Source organism: Pelodiscus sinensis, chromosome 4 (genome assembly GCF_049634645.1).
Source record: "Pelodiscus sinensis isolate JC-2024 chromosome 4, ASM4963464v1, whole genome shotgun sequence".
Lineage (NCBI taxonomy): Eukaryota > Metazoa > Chordata > Testudines > Trionychidae > Pelodiscus > Pelodiscus sinensis.
In genome coordinates, this window is record NC_134714.1 from 88,629,554 (window position 1) to 88,654,283 (window position 24,730).

Below are 24,730 nucleotides of genomic sequence, written 5' to 3' on the forward strand. Positions count from 1 at the left end.
AATATTTACAAGAAATATTTATGCCAATGCTCCCAATACTCAAAACTTTCTCAGGCAAAACTCTCACTGACGGCACTGCGAATTTTGTCTGAGAAGGCCCAGGTTTTTATAGCTGTTTTATACATTAGCCCAGTTGCATGCAAGCCAAGCCAATAATAATAAATATAAACTATTAATGACAGTAACAACAGTAGTAGGGACTAGAGGCCCAAACTGAGACTGGAGTCTCATTTTGCTAGGCATTATACAGACTTATGGTAAAATATAAGTCCCTGCCTTTTAGTCTGTTTAGGAGTGATGCTTGATAGGTTTTCACCTGGCTTTAATAAATGCCATAGTCGTTCCTTGTTGCATGCTTCAATTAAATAATTGATTTAAGTGTCTCTGTCCTGTTTTCATTGCAACTGTTGCTTGTGCTGTTACAAACATTTATTGTAATGTCCATTGGGGGAACTATTAAATACAAGGTACACGGTAGTACTCATCTCTGGCAAGATTCCTTCTGGTCTAAATTTGAATCTCAGGTTTTCATCTATACTCAATTTCTCAGAAAAAAAGTGTGGGTGTGTATGTATGTGTGTGTATAAACGACAAAGGCAATATGTAAAATTGACCCTACGCCCACTGATTTCAGTGGGAGTTTGTCTAAGAATTGTGAAAAGCAGAGGCAACTCATCTACACTCAACCAACCTGGAATTAGCTGGTGAACCATTTTAAATAACTAATATATTTGCGAAGATCATGATCAGCCCAGAAATAGAAAAGGAGGCAAAATATAATGAGTATATATTTGCTATGGATTTTTTACCCATAAGAACATAAGAACAGACATACTGGGTCAGACCAAAGGCCCATCTATCCCAGTATCCTGTCTGCCGAGAGTAACCTATACCAGATGCCCCAGAGGAAGGGAACACAACAGATAATCATTATGTGATGTACTATTAACTGGTGAGGTATTTCTGCCAATTTCACCCAACTAATTAGAGCTCAGTGAATGAGATATTTAATTAATGTCAATTTCTTTTTCTGTTTGAAGAATGTCCATTAACAGATCTTGATTTTCTGTGATTTGTTAGTTATTTAATAATATTTTATGGATTTTTTGTGATGATTGCTTACGCCTCAGAATTTGAAATTTAGAATTTGAGTTGTGTTGGACTTGGTTAGTTGTGGTTAATCAACTAAGTCACATGGACTCCAATCCTGCACAGATTTGCTCAGATGTTTAACAAGCATGTGACTAGTCCCACTAATGTCAATGTGTAAAGAAAAGCATACGTACCAAGACTAGAGGCATTATTTCTGATTGTAAAAATGTTACTCTTATCATCAGGTTTCTGGTATGAATGTTCCCTGAAAAAAATTAAAATGTGTTTCCCATAAACATTCAAGAAGGCAACCTTCTAGTTCACTTCCTATAAGCATTTATCCTTGTAAAACCTTTTTGTACAAATGTTTGAAGAAAGTAAGTGCAGAACTTGTGGAGCAATATATTTAAAAATATAAATAAGTGTATACAATTTTTTCCCACCTCTATAAAAAAGATAGCAATAAATATATAAATAAGCTTATCTATTCCCAGGTAGAATGTTACTGAAAATAGCTCAGTTATGCTAGTAATTAACAAAAATGTATGATTAAATCTATTATTTAAATAAAAGACATATGCACATACACCTATCATGATTATGTCCTATAGTTGTTTAAATTACCAGTATGTCTGCGCTAGTCTCAATTAAGTTCTATCTGAGAATGAAAATATATAACAATCTCTATGTATGACTACTGAGCTCGAAACATAAATATCCATGTTAGAAACAACAAAATTCCTGTTTAACTACTTAAATGAAATTGTACCTAATGCTTAGAGATGATCACATTTTTTTTTTCAATGGAAAGATTTTCCATCAGAAAATGCTGATTCACCAATCTTATCAGAACAGAATTTTCAATATTTTGTTTCTAAACTTTCATTTCTAAATTATGTTTTATTCAATGTCATATTATAAATCATACTATAAATAACATTTTAAAAGTAAGCATTAAAATGCAGCTTTTCAGTTTTATCACAACAAAATTTTAATTGATCCAAAATAACAACAAATTTTGTTTTCCTGGAAATTTTGAAAGTCAGTATTGTATTCCAATACTGTATGAAATCAAATTTCAAAATCATACATATTTTTACAGCACTACTAATTCAAAATAGTTGAAGGGTTAATTACTACAAAACTGAAACAAACTAGTGTTCAAAAACTATCGCTTCAAAAGTAACTATGTAAACAACCGAGATGAGGACAGATAAGGTAGAGAATGTACATTTTTTTATTGGATGAATCATAGAACTGGAAGGGACCTCGAGAGGTCATCAAGTCCAGTCCCCTGCCCTCATTGCAGGACCAAATACTGTCTAGACCATCTCTGATAGACATTTCTCTAACCTACTCTTAAATATCTCCAGAGATGGGGATTCCACAATCTCCCTGGGCAATTGTTGACTACCCTGACAGTTAGGAACTTTTTCCTAATGTCCAATCTAAACCTCCCTTGCTGCCGTTTAAGCCCATTGCTTAAAGCAGATAAATGCTTAAGCAGATGAATGAAGAAAATAAGCTAAATCAAGTGACAGTCTCAAGCACAAATGTACTTTTCTCAGGAAAGATGCCTGGTCTCTGGGTTGCAAGGTCAATGGAACTGAAATTATATACTGCCATTTCATTTTTGCTGATTTTTGTTTGTGACATTTTTAAATCCCAGCTTCTAAATATGGTCAGTGTTTAACCTATAGTTCTATACTCAAGTGTTTCTTGGTCTAATAGGTTTTGTTCTGCCTGTTCAGTCTAGATGTACCTTCTTTATTGGACATAATTATCATGATTATGTTTATTATTTACATCTTACTGTAAATACATGTAGTGCTTTCCAATAAGTAAAATTATCAAATTAAAAGTCCCTACCTCAAAGTGATCACACTTTGAGTGCAGAAAGCAGATATAATCAGTAAACAGAAACACATGACTTTCCGAAGAATGTACTGAGGTTCTGTCTCATAGATGAGCACTTTCACCTTCCACTTTTTGGTGTCATCGTGCTTCAATGTGCCATTACAGGGAGGGTAATGCCTAGTTGTCAGAGCTGCAGTCAGAGGCTAGAACAGAACCAAAGGTTAGAGTTTGGGGCTGGGAATCAGAGCCAGGCAGAGACAGAATCAGCAACCAAACAGGAGAGCAGGGCAGGAGTAGACAGGAGGCTGTGAACTAAGCAGGAGCAGGGCTAGAGCAAAGCTAGGAGCAGGGTGGGCACAGAAGAGCTTGCTGTTATAGGCATGTGCACTGGGTAGCCAAATATCAGTTGTGACTGTTGGGCTTAATCAGGTGTAGCATGTAGGCATAGGCTGCCTGGGCACTGGGAAGGAACATCTGCAATTCTGATACGGTGGGGATTCTAACTAGTAGTGCCCTGCAAATCTGCAGATATCCACCTTATAAAAAGCTAGCCCCGGAGTTAAGTGAAGGACCAGCCAGCGGAGGAACCAGACATCTGTTCTGTGCCCCTGGACTGGGAGGCTAAGGACTGGCCTGGACCACCGTGCTTGCAGGAGCCTGATGACTGGCCTGGACCCCCCTGGGACTGCTACTGGAACTACTGATCCCCAATACCCCAGCGAACCGACCAGAGAACCAGGTATGCGTGGAGGGGGAGAACAGAAGTAGCCCAGGGAGAGCTGGCCACAGTTTGAGCCACAGCCGGGGTCAGGGTGTTGCGGTCTGGATCTCCCCTCACCCAACAGCAAACTGTTCAGCTGCTGTTAGGGCTCTAGGCTGGGATGCAGTGGAGTGGGTGGGTCTGCGTCCCCCCTGCCACCCAACCATCGCGTGGCAATCTCCCCACTCCACCACTTCAGGCTAATTACCTGAGATTGCTGGATCTCCGTCCGGACAAGGATACTCAACCATTTACTGTTAGCTTGCTGCCCCACCCTGAACCAGGGCCTGGGCCACTGAACTCTGATGGTTTGGTTGCTTTGCTGCCCTACCCTGACCAGGGCTCGGTCCTTACTATTCACTTGCCACCCGCCCTGAACCAGGGCTTGGGCTATGAACTATAACTGGTGACTGTTTGTGTTGCTGCCCCATCCCGAACCAGGACCAGAGCTATTGACTGGTTGTGGCCACCCCACCCTGAACCAGGACCTGGGCATCTGACTACTTGAACTGGCTTATTACCCATTGAACTGGGCTGATCATTGGCCCCAGACCTAGGATTAAAAGGGTTTCATGGACTGAGACAGAGTGGCTGCCCACTCACCCTGAAGGGGAAGAGCCCCTCCGTGAGCCCCGACCGGCTATGACACCTACTTTGAAATAAGCTAATGCTATTTGCATAGCTCAAATTGCATCGCTTATTTCGAAATAGCTTATTTTGAAATTTGGCGCTGTCTACACAGTGCTAATTTCAAAATAAATCACCATTCTGGTGTCTTCCTTAATCCTCATGTTTACATGAAGCCAGAATAAGAACCCCATTATTTTGAATGTGTTTCAAAATAATGGATGTGCTGTTAAGATGCGCAGAACACTATTTAGGGATAACGGACACTATCCCGAAATAGTGCCGCTGTGTAGCTGTACCCTTGGAGACGAACAAAAATGTAGATGGCATCATGAGCTGAAGAAGTGGATTGTGCCAACAAAAGCTCATGATATCATCTACATTTTTTGTTAGTCTCTGAAGGCTGCAGGACTATTCACTGGTTTTTAAGCTTTATACTGATATAACTATAAATTCATACTGTAGCTTATCCTAATATAACTGCTCCAAAAAACAAGCCCATTTCTGTAACACCAACTAGCCTGTCAACTGCAGAAACATTTGCAATGCATGTCCTTCCTATCAGTGCGTTCCCATCCTGGTGAAGGCTGGAGGTGTCCTGGAAGCACTGGATTAGCAGGATTAATGATAGAGGAGAGGAGGCACTGGAGCAGTACTGGGACTAGTTCCAAGCAGGCTCCTGTGGGGACAAAATAATTGGTCATGTAACTTAGCTACAAACCATTGTAATCCAGCCTATAGGCAAATTTCACCCTTCACTGGGATAAAGGCCCAGTTCAATAAGACAAACATCCAGTTCAAGGAGTCAGTTGGATGGAAGAGAGAAAAAGGGGGCTGCAAAATAAGTTTGTGGAACAAAATAACCAACCTGGGATGATGCACACACATAATTACTAATCTGCTGAGTCTCTGTCAGTTAGGGTATGTCTACAATGCACGCTTATTATGATATAAGCTATTCCGGAATAGTTATTCCAAAAATAGCTTATTTCAAAATAGCATGTCTACACTGCAGAGAAGCCTCAAAATTAGTCCAAGGCAGGCTTCCCTAATGTAGATGTGCTATCTCAATTTAGAGCCCCAGGAGGCACTGGGAAAGAATAACTTGCAATGGCCCTGCTGAGGGGCTATTTCAAAATAGCAGCATTGGAGCGTCTACACACGCCTTCTTTCAAAATAGCTATTTCAGAATAGGCATTATTCCTCGTAGAATGAGATTTACAGATTTTGGAATAAACCATCCATTATTTCGAAATTTATTATGAAATAACGGAATGGCTATGTAGATGTTCACATTGGGATACATAATACTAGTTATCTCGAAATAATGGTGCAGTGTAGGCACACTTGCATACCTCTATCATACTGGGGTGGTGACTGGCTGACACAGCCTTCTCTGTCTGGCATTCTCTGCCCTCCATGCCTGGCTGGACCACCAGAATGGACCTGCCTTTCCTGGTACCTGACACCATTTTCCTAAGGCAAAATGTATTGCATGCCCACCCACCCCTGAATGTGGCCTGCAGCAGCCTTTTGGCATTGTGCAGGAAGGGAAGGCATGGGAACTTATTTCAAAATAACGGAATGGTTGTATAGAGGCTTTCACTGTTATTTTGAAATAACGCTATTTATCTCGAAATAACAGTGCAGTGTAGACACATCCATAGAGCTGTGACAGGATACATTTTCTTCAGTGCCCTCATTCAAAAGCATTGATACAAGTTTCTTTTGGGATTTCAAACACCCAGATTCCCTATCTCTACTACATGGGGGACTCCGATTAAATATTCCCATTGGTGGTTCTAGAGCTCCTACGCTTTTAATGAGAGACAATAAAGGTCACGTGCATAACTGATATTAACAGCTGTATTGACCATTGGCTAACGTTCCCCAAAACATTTCTGGAAATCACTGGAAGCAAACAGATGTAGCTGTGGAGTTAATGCAAAAGGATGTAAACAGCAAGTCACCAGAAGCCAAAGCATTTTACCAAGTGGCTTTGACACTTTCCAAACACCTTTAAGCTGATGAAGAGTTGATTTGTACTTCAGAGGTAACTTGATTAACAACCAGTTTGAAACTGGAATATGTTAATTGGTACAAACATCACTAAATCACTTTCTTTAACCTCTATGAGGTAGTGTGAATGAGCGACAACAAAGGTCAATAAAGCATGGGGAGAGAGATAAAAAATTATGCTTGAATCACTTGTGCCAGGTACTGATGGTAGAACAGTAGATGATTACTAATATAAAGTAATGTTACATGCAAAAAAAAAAAAATTAAAGGGACACTGAGGTTGCAAAGCCCAGCACTCAACTGTGAGGAAATGCCAAAACGTATGTTGCCTGTGCAATCTAAATCTGCCTTCTTTGTGTGCATGAGGCAGTCTTTAATTACATGATTACATTTTTTCACAAGACCTCTTCCTAATCCAGTGCATGGGATAGACAGTGCTCACTAAGGGTATGTCTGCATAGCAGGGCTAAACTCAAAATAAGCTATGCAACTTGAGCTACGCTAATTATGTAGCTTAAATTGAAATAGCTTATTTCGAATTTGGGAGCATCTACACAGCACTTATTTTGAAACAGAGCACTCTTCCTCTGATTTCCCTTACTCCTTGTACAATGAGGATTACAGGAGTCAGTATAAGCAATCTTCCAGCTCAACATTATTTCAACATTATGTCAAAATAACTGCTTGTGTGAAGATGCAGACTGTGTTATTTTGGAATAACGCCATTATTCCGAAATAAAGGTGCCGTGTAGACATACCCTAAATGAACAGGTATTCCATATGTTATTTTGTCTTCATTGTTCTGTCAGTGGCCCTAGGCCTTACTCACAGCACACTATTCAAGCCTTGCTCTGAAGGTGGAATTATGAATTTCTTTATGAGCTATTTATGGTGCTCATCGCTATAATATCTGAGTGTTTCAAAAACACTAATGAATTTATTTTCACAGCATCCTTGTGAGGTAAAGGGGGGGGTCCATGTTCCACAGATGGGAAACAGAGGCATAGAAACATTCAAGACAGAAGTGTCCACTCATTATAGGCGCCCTGTTTGAGACACCAAGAATATGGCTTACATACATTCAAAGTACAGCCCTATTGACTTCAATTGTGAGTGCTCAGCACTTCTGCACATCATATCCCAGGGTTTCAAGTCAGGTATACAAAATCATAGAATCATAGAGCTGGAAGGGACCTCAATAGGTCATCAAGTCCAGTCCCCTGCGCTCATGGCAGGACCAAGCACCATCTAGACCATCCCTAACAGATATCTGTCTAACCTGCTCTTAAATATCTCCAGTGATGGAGATTCCACAACCTCCCTAGGCAATTTATTCCAGTGTTTAAACATCCCTGACAGATAGGAGGTTTTCCCTAATGTCCAACCTAAACCTCCCTTTCTGCAATTTAAGCCCAGAACATATGGAATACACAATTAGGGCATGTCTACACTAGGAAGTTACTTCAAAATAACTTATTTCAAAATAATAACTCCCAAAATAATTATTTCAAAATAGTATGTCCACACTACAAGGAAGCCTTGAAATTAATCCGAGGCAGGCTCCCTTAATGAAGACATGCTACCTCAACTTAGAGCCTCAAGAAGCACTGGAGAGTAATTACTTTGAATGACTCTGGGGAGTAGTTATTAAAAGCAGCAGCAGAGCATCCACACTATAGGCGGCCCCTGACTTATGATGCAATCGGTTCCTGGGGAAGCCTTGTAAGTTAGGAGCATCGTAACTCAACCCTCATTTACAATAGGCATCGTGCACCATCGTAAATACGGGCTGAAAGTGTAAGTCAGGAGTTTTCGGCCCCTTCTGCACTTAAAAAAATTATTCTAAGTGCGGGGGGAGTCACAACTCGGGGGTTTTCTGTAAAGCTATTTCAAAATAGGCATTATTCCTCATGGAAAGCAGGAGTTATTATTTCGAAACACCAACCCATTATTTCAAAATAATGGGCTTGTTGGTGTGGACATTCTGCTTGTTATTTCAAAATAAGGGGAGTTATTTCTTAACCCCCTAGTGTAGACCAGGGCTTAGTGACCACTTGTGAAAACTTGGGTACTTACCCATCATCACATAGGAAGTCTGTGGCAGAGTCAAGAATAGAATCCAACCCTCTAGTGCAGCCTTCATCTTCATTAACTATAACGTTTTTCTTCTCTTCCTGCCAAATACCCTGTCTTATTCACTGCACTTATTTCAGCTTCTGTACTAAATGAAATAGGGGTCCTGTGGACAAACAGTGCATCCCCAGCTATAGCTCCTAATCCCCATCTTGACTCCAGAATGTATTGTCTAGTCTCCTTGTCCAGCCAGTCCAGTCTTTCTTCCCACCTTTCTCAGGCTCCTCATATGATCTCAGTCTTTTCTACCTGCTCCCAGGCCCAGTTTCCCTCACTGTGCCTCATTGCAGTCTCCTTCTGGCTTCTCTCCCACTTCAAGTGCCAGTGCAATCCCAGTGCTCCTTGTCCCAGACTCCTTCCCTGGCCAGTCCCAGTCTCCCACTTCTTAGTTCCTCATCTCATGTCAGTCCTCCCCTGATGCTGGCTCCTGGTTCTTCTTACCAACTCCCACTCTCTCCCAATTAGTCCCAATCTCTCTGCTCCTACTACCTTCCCCACCCCCAGTCCCAGTCCCAATCTCTTTGCCCAGCCACTGTCCTTCCCTCAAATTCCTTTTCCCAGTCTATTCCTCCCACACCTCCTTCCAGTCCAACTCTTGTCCCCTCTGCATTTGTTTCCTCCTCCACTCTGCCTGGGGGCTAATACAGGGCACTGACAGGCTCCAAACTATTACTCCTCGAGCCATAGTGGCCTCCTGTATCTCAGAGACTTAGTTGCAGAAAAAGGCCTTCTCAGCCCCTGTAGCCCAGTACATATGGACTCTCCAGAGAATTTAGCTCCTGAGTCTCGACAGAGCATATCTGAACATTTAACCAGTCTCTACTGAGCATAGATCAAGTGAGCTTTTTTCAGAGAGTCATAATTTGGCTGTTTATGCAGATTTAAACAGGGATAGCAAAAACTACATCCCTGCCACCAGAGTCAACTTCCTGCCACATTTCATGTTCCTGCTCCAAAGTGCAGGCTCCAGAGCTTTTCAATGAAATGGTTGTAAGAATTTTTTCACCCCGGGTAAAACAATGTTTTTATCCTGCGAGCCTCACTCTCAGAAATGCCTGAACCATTTTACTTGAAACAAAACAAAACAAAAAATGAGGCCAACATCCAGTATGACACATTTCCACCCAAATCCAGGTAAAGTCATAAGCAACTGAAATCAGGAACTTTCAATGGGAAGTATCAGGCAACCTTTACTTTAGGTGGTGCTACCAGCCCCACCAATAATATACAGCAGAACATAGATCTAAAACCTTGACTTAATAGTAAAGCTAAGGTATTCCCAAGCATTGCACAATGTTAAATTACAGTACCTGGTTTAAGAGAACGGGGTAACAAGCAGGACTGCCAACTGGAGGGGGGGCAAGGAGGCAACTGCCCCACAGCCCACCCATTTAAAAGGACCCAGGACTCGTGGCTGCCACTGTCACTGCCTTGAGAATGGCAGCAGCCAGAGTCCTGTGCCCTTTAAATTGCCATCAGAGCCCAGGTGGCACACACCCTGTGACCCCAGGGGCACTGGAGAACTGGCTGGGAGAGGCTAGCCCCAGCCCGGCCCTTCCAAGGCACCCAGACAAAGCTTCCTCCAGAACCCAGCAAAGACTCTCCTCAGCCCTGATAACAAGAGACTGATCAAAATTCAACCCAAATATATCCTTTCCCAAGAGACTGACTGAACAGGGCCCTCAGAGACCATAAAACTGGCTGGACATGAAGACTGCATTTTGTATAGTGCAGGGTATCAATTTAAAATGTAAAGCTAAACACTTAACAGCAACTCAGTATTGTAATATCTGCCTTTCTGTTTAATCAGTGTCCAGGGTAACTGCTCACAATAGAATAAAGTTTCAGCCACAAATGACCTATTCTGCCTTAAAAATGTGTTCTTAATCGTTATCTGCACTTCACGTGTTTTATAAATAAGACTCATTCTTTGTGCCATATAAATGGGATACAATATTTAATGGAATTTCTTTTAACTTTCCCACTAAAGTGCTCAGTCAGCCCTAACAAAAGACCCCAACCCCTTAAAATGGCTCCTTTTATTGATGACTTGCGTGGTCAGTTAATACACAGTGGTAGATGTCAAGTGGCAGAGAGCTGATAGGTGAAGGAAATAAATTCTGAATGATGGCTATTTCTAAGCCTATGGCTAGTTATATACAGAGCAGGGCTTTGTGATGGTGATTTTTACAAGCACGGATTAGACACAGCCAATTTGTAAAATTTCACAGAGTCGTCACAGAATTTCTACTGCAGGCTTTTTAAAACCAGCAAGTCTGCAAAGGCCACTAGCCGTGCTTCAGTGCAAGCTCATGGTGGGAACCCAGAGTGCAGCTTTCTCAGCAGGTAGTGTATGGTATGGCTCAGAGCTGAACCCTCCGGGGGACCAGGTTAGGAAGAACCATCTTGCCCTTGTCCTATGAGACAGGGTTGGATCTCATCCGGTTAGGAAATTATTAATTTTCCTTTCCCAAAGAATTGGATGTGTCACAGAGGAGAAGAATCTATTTTCAAGAAAAGTTTTTATTTTCACTCCAGTCCAGAAAGTGTTGGTTAAATGGAGAATGAAGTGAATAATGGCCCAACTTATGACAAAGAAAAGTTCTGCAACACAACACCTCCACGAGGTTTTCAGTTAGGGTGAAATTCATTCCTGGGCAGAGGATCGGTGTAAAGCCAATGAATCACTTAATGGGATTTCAGTGGTGCGTAGACTTTGTGTTGGTCCTCTGTATCGGTGAATCTCACCTTTAATGCATGTGTTTTCACACTACAAAAGGCAGTGGCTGATAGGAAGGGAAAGGTAGCAGATGCAAATCTTAGCTTAGGGTTAAAGTCAATGCTGGAAAGACTGAGGAAGAGACAGCAATTCCTTAGAACTCTTTCTACACTTTAACATCTCAGGATGTCAGTTTGTGGTGGCAAAACATCTAATGTATTATGTTCTTAAAGTTGTGCAGTAATGCGTATAAGTGAAATACAGATACTGGGTACTACTAGGAACCTATAAGAAGTGCTTCTTTGAGTTGTCAGCTCCTGGAAGAATCTAGTATAAGGACTAACCCTGACTTAGATATGCAACTGCATAAAACGTCTCAATATTTACCAGCTTTATCCTGGCCCACAAGGCTTTTCTCCATTCTCCAGACTGTATTTTTCTTTTATTGCATTGGAGGATGCGAGGGTCATAAAGTTTACTTACATTAATTTATTTGTTTACAGCTTAAACCCCTAAGTAGTTACAAAAGAGGGGAAGAGTATGAAAGGCTACAAACACATACATTACTTGCATATATAATCTGTTATTGAGAAGCACCATACACAAGATATCTCTGGAGTCGCCAAAAACCCATAAAGACCCATATCTACATAGGTGTTCTATTGGTTTCAGAGGAAACCTAGATCAGTCAAGTGTCCACTCATACAGTTGCCTTTGAAGGATCAGGCCCTACATTAAGATAATGACATTCTCCTTACATATGAAAAGAAAGAATCAAGTAAATTGTCTTGTACAGGTAGTGGTAATGCACTAAGGAACATACCAATGACTAAATGACTGAATGAATGAACTGAAAGTCACAAATTCACATTTAATGTAGATTTTGCAAGGATAATCTTTGATTCAGTATCAAAAGATCATTTAAAATACAGTTAAAGTTTACATACATATATCATAGCTGCTAATGATAAGTAATTATGTTTCCCATAATGATTATTTTATTTACATTTAATAGTAAATTTATTACATCTCACTGGAAGGAGTATTTTAGAATTTTATTTCAAAATAATAATGCTTAAGGAAAATTCACTAAATCATTCCACTTTGGTTCTATTTTGCAGAGAATTTAGGTAGTAGATAAGGGCAATCTATGGAGGAGACTTTGGAAGTAACTTTTTATTATTTCAACTGAAAAATGTGGCAATTCTAGAATGTAATTTAATGGTACACAATTCAAGGAGTGAACAGGCATTTTCTATGATTTTCCCAGTTTCATATTTAAATCACTCAAATGATTTTCTCCAACTGTGATTCCCCTTGTAAAATAATGGGAGTAGTCAGAAAGGCTAAATAGGCTTCCGTGGATAATAACTGTGGTGCTGATGGTGATTACAAAACTTAGTGAACTTTACTTGTGTATTCTACAAACAACAGTTGGTCACAAAATATTCCCCTTTTTACTCACTAGAAAATTTCAGGAAAGTGTTCCGAATGCAGTTGTAAAATGAATGGATTCCTGCTAATTAAATTAGGGACATCAGTTGCATAGGCAAATACCAATCACAGCAGAGAAGAGATGCTGAGTTTCACACATAATGTGTTTCTTTGACTCTTTAGCAGTATCACCTCAGACATAAAATAGAAAACAAACACTTACTGCTTAGCTCTCCTACCCAGCGAATATTTCTGAGCATGCATGAGGAAAAGCAATCTTTGGCACAATGGTTTGTTTGCCTTCAGGACTAAAGATCTTATACGGAGACCTTAAAACTTAAGCAAAACAAGAATCTGGCAAACATTTGTAATTTGAAAGGATGCCAACATAGGACAAATAGCATATATACACATACAATTTTATATCACAGACTTGCTTGATTGAAGTGAATGGGGATATGTATATGGATTTTGATGGGTTTTAAGTCAGGTCTTAAATCAGTTATTGGCAAGGAAATGTTCCTGGCACATTATCCCCCCATGTGCTCTTCTCTATTCTAGCCCCAAGTAAGGACAAATTTGACCTTTGTTCTTATATGGGTGTATGATGTGCACATGTATGTATGTGGGCAGGAGTCTTTCACTCACTTGCATGCCTTATAAGGGCAGTAGTCATCTCTCTAGTCAGAGGAGGAAAGGGATTGTTTTCATAAGGTATCCCATGACAAAGGCATTAAAGAGGAGATGAACTTATGGTCCCATGATCCTCTTTGCATTAGCCAAAAAATAAGCAGGTGCACGAAGGAAAGGGGGAGGGCTATGCATTCCCTTTTGTGGTGAGGCAGTTCCCCACTCTTTGCATGGCTGCACTAAAATGCCACAATTTAGGCTACACTAATTCTACCAGGTGCTTGGTGATATTGATTAAATGTATTAAATGTCAACCAAACAAATAGCAGCCAAAAGAAGTAGGAAGACTGCTGTGTATGGTATGGGCTACTAACTGAAAAAGGTGAGCCAAAAAGAGCAAAACAAGCTCACAATGAGATTTCAGTTTAAGAAGGATCTACATGAGAAAAAGTCTAGAGAAGGCATCCATAATCAAGGGAGCTTACTTTCTCTGCTTGTCCACTGAACAGGGAAACAGATGGGCTTGGCTCCTGCGGGCATGACTCTTTTAGGCTCCACCTATTCAGTAAGTCCTTCCTTGCTGTTTGTAAAATATCCTTTGGAATCTACAGAACAAAGAGTAAGGGGAAGAAGAAGATTCTCCTATTTTGGTATGTTTTAAAAGGAAACTAAGTGAATGGACATTTATACAGATAATACGAATACCCAAAATTATTATAATAATCAATTGCGACACTGAAATCTTCTGTTTATGCATGAGGCAGGCACAGCATCACTGCCTGACCAATTTGCCTCCCCTCTCATCTGGAGGGATGGTAGCATCTTTGCAAGTGAGACAATAGCTCCAAGTCATTTTTTTGTTTTGTTTTGTTTTGTTTCCCATCAAAGTAATGGTGAACACTTTGATCAAGGTCATTCTGCCCTCATATAAATTGCACCAATCACAACACTTCTTTCATTCATCTCTTATCCTGGCCTTCCTTCTGAAAGTGCAGACATGCTTTTTCATAATAAAAATCTTATATTTGTGTAGGTCAGCTGAGTGGTCATTTCAGTTCCCATTGATACTATTCAACGAGAGCTGAAGTCCATCGATTATCAGTGAACCTAGCTGTATGCTTGATACATTGCATTTTACTGTACCTGCTTTCAACAACAACGTCCTGCACTCCATACTGCACTTCACTGGGGACTCGGTCAGATTGAAATTCCCACAATTCTTGTTTCCATTCGCTTCTCCAAGACAGACAGTTGTTTCTCTCAATCTTCATCAGCAGCCATGTTTCACTGACATACAACACTGTCAGCAGTACCGTTGCATTGAAGAAGTTGATGTGTGCTGCCTTCTTGATTTTTCCTCGGAAGGCATCCTTGATAGAATTGAATGCATGCTAACTAGCTTTCTTTCTTAGCAAGAGTTCGCCTTCCTGACCATGACACATGTTAATTTCAATAGAAGTATTGTTCAACTTCTTCTATTTGTTCTCCATTGACTATTGTTTGGGCTTTTGGCAAGGCATCAGACCGCATACATTTTGTTCTATACCCTCTGCTCCCTGTCTCCCACTCCTTCCTTCCCCCCTCCCCTTCTCTCCTATTTATTTTGGGTCTGCACATCCTAAGCTCAAAACTCCGGTCATCTGAAGAAGTGGGCTATGCCCAGGAAAGCTAATGATACCATCTGCATGTTTTGGTAGTCTATAAAGTGCTACCAGACCATTTGTTGTTTTTTTCTGTACAGACTAACTCAGCTACCCCATGAAGCTTCTGTTTTAGAACCGTTCATTTTCAATCCAACCTGGCTGCTTTTTGTGTCACGTTTTTGCAACATTTTCTGTAGTGTTTTCAGCAATCATCACACTGTCGTCCATGAATCTGAGGTGTTTAAATATTATCTCTTGATGCTAATTCCATCCTTCCAGATCATCGTCCATGTTATCAATTCAAGACAGGCTGTGAGGAGTTTTGGTAAAACCATGTCTCCTTGCTTCACAACTTTTTTTGACTGGGACACGAAAGAGAGTGGTGACTAGAGTTATATCCGGAGTGCATTCACCGTTTGCTTCCTTTAGTAGTTTGAATCGATGCCCTGCTCTGCAAGAGCTTTCAGCACTTCATTGATCTCTACACTGTTGAATGCTTTTTCATAGTCAATGAAGTCAATGCCCAAAGAGAATTTTTATTCCCCTGAGTGCTCCATTAGCTGGTTTATAGTGAAGATCTGGGTCCAATGTGATGAAACTACTTCAAAAACCTGCCTACTTTTTTGAATTCTGCTCATCCAGATACTGTGAAAGTCAGTTTGCTATTATTTTAGTGAATAGCTTGCAAGCATGTGAGAGCAGGCATAGTTCTTTAGATCTTCATGATCTCTCTTCTTGTTCAATAAAATGGAGTGAGACTCCCTCCAGCTGAATGGTATCGCCTGCTTCAAATAACAGGTAAACCTCTGAGCAAGGGTTTTCCAGAGGTCTTGGCCTCCAGCTCATATAAGTTTGGGCTGCTCCAAAATCCTACGTCAAAACCTCAGAAGAGGTAAATGGTGACCCTGGTTGTCTAACAGTGATGATAGTGGAATGTATCTCCAGGTTGTCCTACCATGCAGCTAAGGTGTTAGATTGTCAACCCAAGGAAGGAACAGTTGTCTTCTTCTTGAGGTTGAGTGCTAGCTAAGTTGAGGAGGTAAATATGCCACTGACAGCATAGCCAATGGGTGGCTGAAGAAATAGATTAAAAAACATGAATAAATGGGCCCCAGTTCCTTGCATGTCCCTTGATCCACTCTACCGCAGTGGTTCAGACTTTGATCAACAAGACGGCACTAAGAATCTCGGACCAGAAAAAGGATTGCCATTTCAGTGGGTACCTACAACTGCAGGACACTGATGAGGAATGACTCAATCAATCATATAAAGGAGGAGAAGGCAAGGATAGCCTCTCATGTTCTTGGTCTCTGCGAAACATGACAAAGAAAGGATATAAATGTGAAGTGGAGAGATGGAAGCACCATCATATTGGAAAAAGAAGAAGGCATGAGAAGCATTGGAGGAATTGGTTTTATCATCAACAATGAACAGTCCCCCAAAATCATCTGGGAGCTCATGTCATCAATAGGTATACCTCCAACTGAGCAAAAATAGCACTCCATTATTATTTATGCTTCCACAAGCAGAAGTGAAGATGGAATTTGAGAAAACCCTTACTCAAAAATCCACAATTGTGATGAGACACTTCAATGCCAAAGTCAGAAGAGGGAAAGAAGGCAAAAATTCATTGGAAGGTATGGCACTGGGGACTAGAATTTATGGGGAGAGCAAATGGCAACTCTGGTAGAGATAACAGAAATATTCAGTGGTAACACCTGGTTTAAGAAAAAAATAAAAAGAAAGTGGACATGGCGTGATAGATTGGGTTAGGCTCAAAGACCCTTGATGGAGACCTCAGGGCTCTTCCACACCCATCCCAGGAAATTAGCAATGCAGAGGTCTGCCGAGCAGGCTAGAATGGCAGCTGGAGAAGCAGAAATAAAGACCACAGACACACCAGGACACTCATGAACGGTGGGTGCCAACCCTGTTATATATGGATCACATCCAATGCAAAGACCAAGAACAAGATTGACTATAATCTGATTGCTAAGTGGTGCATCATATAAGACATCTCAGTAGTGCCATCATTCAACACCAGTAGTAACCATTGCTTGCTCAAGCTACATCTAGACTACAGGCTTCTTTAGGAAGAAGCTTTTTTTGGAAGAGATCTTCTGGAAAAACTTCTTCCGAAGGAGAGTGTTCACACTGCAAAAATGCATCGAAAAAGTGATCTGCTTTTTCAAAAGAGCGTCCACACTCATGTTTCTTAAATTGTGTTCTGCGGCACATCCATGTTCCGCGAGGCAGTCAGAGGTGTGCCACTGAGAACAACAGAATTCAAAATGGCCACCCGTAAAGGGGCAGGCGACTTATTTTTTCCTCAATAACTTTCCCCTGACCCTTTTTCCAAAACTTTTCTTTTTTTGCGCTCAACCAAAAATCCTTGGTGTTTCTCATAAAAAAATATTGTTTAGTGTTCCTTGGGCTTAAAAAGTTTACAAAACACTGGTCCACCCTGAATGGACGCTTTCTCGCATGTAAGCTGTGATTGCTATGGTTGGAATGGCCACCAGGGCACCTGTGCTTTTTCCTCTTTCCTCTTCTTCTGAAAAAGTTCCCTCTTCCCCGTCCACACACTTTTTTGGTGAAAGAAGTCTTTTGCAAAAAGGCTTCTTCCTCATACAATGAGGATTATCAATGCCAGACAAACCCCTCTGTTCTTTCAATTTTCTTGTGGAAGAACACAATTGCAGTGTGGATGTTCCTCAAGTTTTGTCAGAAAAATAGCCAGTTTTCCAACAAAACTCTGTAGTGTAGACATACCCTCGGAGAGAAACTCAACATCAACGTAAAGGTGAAGAGGAAAGTGCTACATATGACAAAGCAGAGACAGTGGCGGAAAAATATTTGATGAGGCAATCCTGAAAGTGAACATTTCCAAGAAAGACAGTAGTCATATAGATAATTGCAATGCAGTGATAAGGACTATAAAAATTTTGCTGATAAGTTTAGTCAGTGCATGACATTAGCCCAGAAAGAAAGACTGAAAAGAGCGAAGGAAAGAATCTTTGCAGAAATGAGGAATTTCCTAGAGAAGCAGAGGAATATGAAGCAAAATGATGGTGCCAAACTTGAGTACACCCTTCTCTCCATGCTGAAAAGAACAAAACTATAAGAGGACTTTAAGAAGTACTGGAAAGGCTCATAAAGACAGATGAAGATTGCAGAAACCTCAGAAAATGCAAATGAGAATTGATGCTGTACAGGTCGATGATAACAATGCTGAAGAAGAAGGATGGAAAAGCAGTAACTGCCTGAAGAGAGATGGACGTGGTCTGTAATTATTTCTACACTGAACTGTTCACGTATCAAATAAATGTCCCACTATCAACACTTCAAAAGGCCAATGAGCTTGTACTTCTGGCTATTACAGCAAAATTTGACATCCAGTTTACCAAATGAAAGAAGGAAAATCTCCAGGAAAAAATGGACTGACAACTCTTTTAAAGGGGACACCTGTGTACTGTTAAGTGGAGTGAGACCATCAACATATTTCACATAGACCACAGAACAAACTATTAAATGGAAATTCAGTTTGTTCCTAACTGCATGGACCTAATTACCAGTGACCTATATGTGGAAAACAGTGTGATGGCAGATTAAGTTAACAGCTGACAAATGTAAGATAGTTGAAGTCAGTGTGACTAACTACATGCGTAAAGTAAAAAGATGAAGTATTTTGCCAGGTGGTGGCATAAGTGACCAATTAATCCTTAGAATGTGCTTTGAGATATTGGACAAATAGTGCAATACAGCCGCTCTCCGAGTTACAAACAAGTTACGTACCAACACTTGGTCCGTAACGCGAACTGTTCGTAACTCGGACCCCATTGAGTTACACGCAACCGCGCTGTTCATAAGTCGTAACTTGGGGACCACCTTTACGACTGCTCCAAGGGAGCTTTGGCCTCTGAAATGATCCCTATGCCAGGACAGGGATTTTGGTGCAGTCCTTGGAAGAAAACCTAATGGGCATCTTCCATAGTGTCTGACAGAGGAATTATCCCCCTGCATGAGCCAGAGCCCCCTTATGCCACTCTGCCCTTTTAGCTTTGTAAAGGGACAGAAGACAGAAAAGGATCTCACCCCCTTTGATTTTTCATTTCTAAGGTACATTCATTTTTGTAATTGAATCCCACCATGAGCTACTTAGCACCTCCTGTGAGGGGCTTGATGCCCTGAATTCCTTCTGATCTCTGGGGAAATTGAGGATGCTCATCATAATATAGGAAAGAGTTGGCATCTAGAAGGATGTAGGACTTCATTATCCTGAGCTAAAGTCCATTGAGTCAATGGGTGTCTTCAGTGGGCTTTGGATCCAGTACTGTAAAAATGAAGGTCATGACCAAGCTCTGATTTTAATCCAGAGATAATGAGTCAAGCTGTCTAGGGATAAATTACTTCTTCCCTAAAGCTGAGCTAAGTAAATGAATAAAATAATTACCAAAGCAAGTAACAAATTAACATATAATTTCAAGCAAGCTAAAGGAAAAGTCAAGCGTGCTTTTGTAAGTGACATGTCCTGCTGATTTTTTGTAGATCCAGCTGTGAACTGTAGCGGTGCAGTCTTCCAGATATATAAGTGTAAATCTTACAGACATCAAATGGTTTGGAATTCAAATCCATTTACTAGAATATTTCCTATATGTATTTCAAAGATAAAATCAATTTAACTTTTCCTGTAAAGATTAACTTGCAGCATGCCTTTAATAGACCACGGGGGAACAATTGAAATGAAACAGCTACTATAGGCATGTTCAAGAAATGAAATAACTAATAATGAGAGTGTTGGATCATTTTATGTTTTTTTCCTCATTGAGATCTTCCATGTCTCTGTAGAGAAAAATTTTCAAGTTTCACACTTGGTGCTGCTACTATTCTTGTTGAGGATTGTATAGAACTGCATGGCATCATCAGGCTATATATGATAATACAGCAAAGCTATGGAGAGAGGTCTAGAGAATGATAAATGAAAATTGTGGTAATAATTGGAACTAATAGGATATGTCCTTTTTTCCAGCAGCACATTTTGAAACAAACCTCTTGCAGCTGTATTTCCTCCTTTAGATATGTGAAACTGTGTTCTTTTCTTTGGTCTTCACATATCAAGGAATTTCACTAGAAATGGACAAACTATTTACTTTGAACATGGTAAATGTATCCTTTTTTCCTGTTTGTGAATTATCCATAAACAGATCATGACTTTTATTAATAGGTTTGTGATTCATAATTGTTCATTGGATTGCTTAACAAACAAATCAGCCTCTCATCATTTGTAAAATATTTGCAAGGATTATTTGATTAGTCAATGGTTGGAATTTTCTGTGCAAATTGTGAGATTGGTTCCTTAAATCATTTGATGTAAAAAAAATTAGAAAAACAAGTGTCCTGTAGCACTTTAGAGACTAACTATATATATTATATTTATATATATACACACACACACATTATATATATATAGGGCTCGCCAAACCACGGCGAGCCCTGCTTGCTAGCTGCACTGTCTGGCAATCTGCGTATGCGCAGATCATTCTGCACATGCGCAGATCACCCAAACCTGGCTCTTCCAGGTTGCAGTCTACTCACCATGGGCGAGTAGATTGCATTATTTGTCGAGCCCTGTATATATACAGGGCTCGACAAACCGCTGATTCTACTTGCCCATGGGCAAATAGATTTCAGCCAGTCGCTCCATGCGCCTCATTCACCGGCACTGCACACATGCGCAGTGCCAGTCTGGCTCATGCGCGGTACGAGGCTGGCGAGTAGCTCTCACCGCGGTTTGTCAAGCCCTGTATATATATATATATATATATATATATATATATATATATATATATACACACACACACACATTATCATGAGCTTTCATGGATACAACCCACTTCTTCAGGTGATGATACTTTATATTTATTTATTGTTAGTTTCTAAGGTGTTACAGGACCACTAATTTTTTAAATATTTTTTAAGTTACAGACTAACACAGTTGCCCCTCTGTCACCTGATATTGTTTCAATACTGTGGTTGAATGACCTCATCTTTTAAAACTATTTCCATTTATGGTTCCAAAAAAAAAATTATTCAACAAATCTTAAGGAGGGAAATTTGCTTTCCACTGAAGATAGCACAAACTGAGGCAAGTGAGACTTTGATCAGATACTATAATATCTTTCTGATTATAAGGTAGTTAAATTCTGGAACAAGTTTCCAAAGAAGGTTGTGGAATCCCCATCATTGAAGGTCTTTAGCCACAAGTTGGACAAATACCTGTCAGGGATGATCTAGGTTTCTTTGGTTCTGCATCAGTGCATGGGGCTGGACTTGATGATGTCTCAAGTGCCCTTCAGCATGTCTATGAGTCTGTGTTTGTATATAAAGAAAACCAAGAGCTGCTTAAAGGGAAAATTGAGAACTACTTCATTCACATCCCTGTAGGATGAAGTTCTCTATTTGACCACTGAGCAACTACAAGGCAATCTTCCTCAACCCGAAGGTACTGCAACCTCTATGCAATAAATCCTTGGCTATTCAGATGAAACAGTCAATAGCGTTAAAGCCAATTTATTGTTGCTTATGCTGCTATTTATTAATGGAAACCACAAATGAATTCAAACATTTTTAGCAAAGGTGTGACCCATTGATTAGCTACTGTTATACTGTTTATATAAAACAAAATTGCACCTATGTACAAAGATTTGCTTTGAAATACATATTGAGAATTGTTGGTGAGAGATATGGCCCAGATTTAGATCTTAATTATACTGGCTTAAATACTGGTAATAATTAAACAATTAAATAATTTTCAATAATTTTCATGGAGTTACTCTGGATTTTTGTCATAAAATTGACCCCAAAATCTGAACCTTGGAGACATGTATGAACTGCAAAACTGAGATTTTATCTGCATAAAGATTTTGAACGCTTCAAAGGCTAATGATATTCAGACCCAGGGTTTTGAGTGGTCCCATTATAAAGACAGAGATAATTTTGCAAAATTGGGAACTGGAGCCAAGTTTGCAGATCCTTAAGGCTCACACAATGTTTGGTTCTGGGGGTTTGTTCCATCCCTAGTTGAAACACGTGAAAAGCCACTACAGTAGTTACTTCAGACACATTTAGTGAAAATGTTGGAAGCAGAAAATAATTTGTTCTACACAAGCAGTCACTGGTTATTTAGCAAGCTTATTGTAGTCTGTTTAAAGAATGCAAGTGTTACTGTGAATAATGTGTCTTTTTTTTTTAAAGAAAAAGGAAGTATTGAGGAACCAATTGTAATACACACAGCAGGAAAAATAAACACATTAGCTGGCTTTAGAGCAGACAGAAATGGATGGTTAAGGGAGAAATTCTATTTCAGAAAGGTCATTTATTCGCTTCTGCATTCCATCACCACATTTACATGCCTGCCAACTGTATTCATCAAAGGTCTTTATTATTCTTTTTTTGGCACACATAAAACAATCACTTTAATAAATAATGACATAAGCACTCAAACCAGACAAAAGAAAAAATGGAAATTATTTACTTCAAATGTTAGCATTTAGCAGCATCCAAGAAAAGAAGCTAAAAGTACTTGTACAATGTATTAAAAATTGTATCTGGTAGCACCTGTCATGGTATAGTCCAATGAATAAAGGCGATGGGGGCTGGATTCTCTTTTAAGATGATTGTCTATGCTGCTCTAACTCTCACAGGCTCCTATGGATTGTAGGAAGCAGAGAATAGCCAGAGCAAAGCCAAAATACTGATAATGCTCTTGCTCTAGTCTGCCCCCAGAATATCCTGTATGGGTTGAGAGGCAGGTAGCTCAAATAGTCACTCTAGAGTCTAGAAGCTCATCACAGGGTAGAGTACCTCACCATACTGCTGGTAGTCCAAAAGGGTCTGTTTCTGCCTCTTTTTTTATGATATTTTTACATTGTCAGGGCAGTACAAAAGAATTGAAATGCAACAAGGAAACAGGCTGAAACTCTGCAAATTAAATACATAATTGGGATGATTCATTTCTAAACTTACTAGCATCTGAGAAACAAAGCCTTCTCCAACAAAAAGAACTTTATGCAGACTTTTTCCATGTTTATTTTGAAAAAGCTCATGATGTAATCAGAGTCAGCAAATGTCACATTTAGCAAATGACTCATGTAGCCTGGCCTCACATGTTTAAAAAAAAAAACAGCTTCAAATGTTGCCCATATTTTGGGCCTTAATAATACAGAGTCAAATTTACAACTAGATTGATCTGAGAAACAGAATATTGGCTACTGGGACATGCATTTCTCTGATCCTCGATACACTTTCCCCCTGGAGGGATTGATGGTACTCCTGACTCTAAAATCTCTGAAAGTATGGAAGATGTGTCCTATATTACTTCAGACCTGCCTGACTACAGGTCCATATTTCTGTTGCTTGATCACTATTCATAAACACCCATAGCCATACAAACACCATGTAAAGCCTAGATACATCCTATTATATTCATATTAATATACTTCACAGCAGCATCCTTGTAGAGAAAAATCCAGCTCATTTCTTAATTACTAATCAGTTTACATTGTATGTAAAACAAAGGACTTAAGCCCCAGTAGGATCATATGTGTCTGACCCACGAATAATTGTTTAACTTCAGAAGGTTTATTATCTCCTAACAGGAAGGAGAGGCCTATTTCTTAATGGGGGCTCTACCCTGGGCAGTGCAAGCCTCCCTTCCTTTGAAGAAGATCTCTATGGTAATTGATGTTAATGAGCAGCAAGCCATGGAGAAGCTCTGGGTCACCAGGTAGGGAGCCCCCCAAGAGATAATCTAATTACTCTCCAAAACAAATTACTTTCAACCAAAACAAATTACTTTCAATCACTCTGCAGCAGATAAGATCAGGGGAGAGAGCTCAAAGCTGATGACAGCTGGAGACTGAGGCTCCACGAGTTTATGGATTGATCGCTTTTCTCTTTGGTCCATTTTGTTGAATGACGAATGGAGTGACAGAAAAGCTGGAGCCAAGAACTGTGCTTCTCTCTCATTTCATTCAGATAAGTGCAGAGGATTTCCCCAAACCAGTACTATCTACAGAGAAGTCCACTGCTCTGAGTGGGGAAAATGACATTACTTAAGTCACAGACACATATGCTCATGTACGTAGTACATGAGAAAAGACTTCTCATTTTAAATGTAAATGGACTAGTGTGGCATAAATTATAACCTTTATAGTTGTGTGATTTTACTGAGAAAGCATAAAATGCAAAATATTACACTCTTTTTTTCCTTTGTGCTTGTTCAGTGCCTAGCAGAATGGAGCCATACCTGGCATAATGCTTCTAGCTGCTAGATAATATATATGTTAAATAATAATAATTAATTAAAAAGCAGTGCCTCACCCCCCTCCCTTTAAAGTAAATGGCATTACTTCCATAGCAGACTGATGGCAGAATGTGGCCCATCTGTCAGGAAACCCACCAAGGAGTAACAACAGTCTATTATCCGTCAACAGGTGCTCTGTTGTTGATAGAGACAAGTATAACAGAGATCAATGGTTGTTCTGCCATAGGTCAAGGAGAGCTCCATTTTCTATCATTGGAGACCTCCAATAAAGATAAAGAGTAATACACCGCTTTCAGTGAGCCCTCACTATAGAATGATATCCTGATCCTGGCAAAGACAACCACCTGGACATATCCTTGTACCTGTGCAGATGCCCACTGAAGTTAATGAGGTACTGCTGTCTGAGCCCATGGCTCTTTTCTTGCAGATCTCTTTGGAAGATCAGTGCCTGAGTCAGTTTTCTCCATAATACAGACTGTAAGAGTCAGAGA

General features: G+C 40.1%; 1 long non-coding RNA gene across 1 annotated transcript in view; it reads right to left on the reverse strand.

Annotated features, from left to right (window-relative positions):
* LOC142829170 (uncharacterized) overlaps positions 1–24,730 on the reverse strand; it is a 94,099-nt gene that overhangs the window by 64,503 nt on the left and 4,866 nt on the right. The gene's annotated exons all lie outside the window — the stretch shown is intronic.